The sequence below is a fragment of the Cebus imitator genome, unplaced genomic scaffold (assembly GCF_001604975.1).
Source record: "Cebus imitator isolate Cc_AM_T3 unplaced genomic scaffold, Cebus_imitator-1.0 Scaffold72, whole genome shotgun sequence".
Taxonomy (NCBI): Eukaryota; Metazoa; Chordata; class Mammalia; order Primates; family Cebidae; genus Cebus; species Cebus imitator.
In genome coordinates, this window is record NW_016107387.1 from 1,551,431 (window position 1) to 1,553,043 (window position 1,613).

General features: G+C 33.5%; 1 protein-coding gene across 3 annotated transcripts in view; it reads right to left on the reverse strand.

Moving 5' to 3' along the window:
* The window catches only part of MYOCD (myocardin), a 103,397-nt gene that overhangs the window by 18,244 nt on the left and 83,540 nt on the right, over positions 1–1,613 (reverse strand). The gene's annotated exons all lie outside the window — the stretch shown is intronic.

The following is a 1,613-nucleotide window of genomic DNA, read 5'->3' on the forward strand; positions in this document are numbered from 1 at the left end:
TAATTTATGTAAACGTAATTTTTCAAAACAATTATTTAAAAACAATATGTTTATATGCATTTTAAATGTACAAGGAAATATAATCTGCTTTCTGTGAATCTTAATTATCTTTCAAAATGCTGTTTATTTTTCTACACATTATCATATGTCAACAGTCAATACATGTTACTTTATAATCAGCTAAAAGTTATCAGAAAGGATTGAAACTTACATTAGCAATTCTTTAGTTATTTACCCTACAGTCTTGCTGGAATTGTTTTATCATTTTCTTTTAGATTTGCTGGTTCGAAAAAGTACAAAATGGCAACTCATTACCGTTTTAATTTTGAATTACTTAAAATTGATGAGTTCTACATTTATTTTTAGACTGTCTCAGCACTGAATAATTTAACTACATTATTAAATAATGCAGCTCATATTCTAAAATAAAATGAATATGGTTGAGTTTAATTTATCTTAAATTTCAGAATATTACACTCTATGGGCTTGTTCAGGACAGAGGTTTGTATACACTTCTTTCCTACATTCACTGGTGTTTTAATCATTGATAACTTTTTAAACTATTTATTATGGAAAAATTCAAACATACAGAAAAGTAGATAGAAAAGTCTAATGAATCCTATAAACTCAACAGCAAACTTCACCATTATCACGCATGCCCAATCTTGTTTCTTTTGTACTCCAACCCACTTCTCCTACCTTTCCTGAAGTATTTTGAATCAAATCATGTAATTTCATCCAAATAATTTGGTCACCATCACTAAAAGATAAGTACCCTTAAAAAACCACAGATACAATAACATTATCATATCGTAAAATGTAAATCATTATTGCTTACTATCAATCAGTTATCCTTCCAGTTTTTAACGTTTCAGTCCACCCCCCGCCCTTCTCTCTTTGGTATGCTCTCTCTCTCACTCTCCAGCTTCTGTTTTTTTTCTGAAACAGAGTCTTGCTCTATTGCCCAGGCTGGAGTACAGTAGTGTGATCTCGGCTCACTGCAACCGCCGCCTCTCAGGTTCAAGTGATTCTCCTGCCTCAGCCTCCCAAGTAGCTGGGACTGCAGGTGCACACCACCATGCCTGGCTAATTTTTTTTTTTTTTTTTTTTTTTTTTTTTAGTAGAGACGGTGTTTTACCATGTTGGCCAGGATGGTCTCGATCTCTTGACCTCGTGATCTGCCCGCCTCAGCCTCCTAAAGTGCTGAGATTACAAGCGTGAGCCACCACACCTGGCCAGTTTTTTTTTTTAAACAGGGTGCAAAAATTATCCATTAACTTAATGGATAATTATGTGATATAATTGAAATAAATAATGTGATATAACCATTAACTTTTAAAAAAGAAATTGAAGTTTTTTCTCTCAGTGTTCTTTTCCATTTATGTGGCAAAATGTGAAAATTGCTGGCAAATGTCACCATAATATTACCTTCTGATTACTATTTGGGGGGGTCACCTTCATCCATCCATTCTTCTTTCTTCCTTTCCCCAATTGTGGCTGCATCATATGTTTCCTTCATTCCTCTTCTCTCCCTCCTTCTCACTCTTTCCATTTCGTTCTTTGTCAATGTCATTCACCCTTCTAGTTCCTTTTTTTTTTTTTTTTTTTTTTTT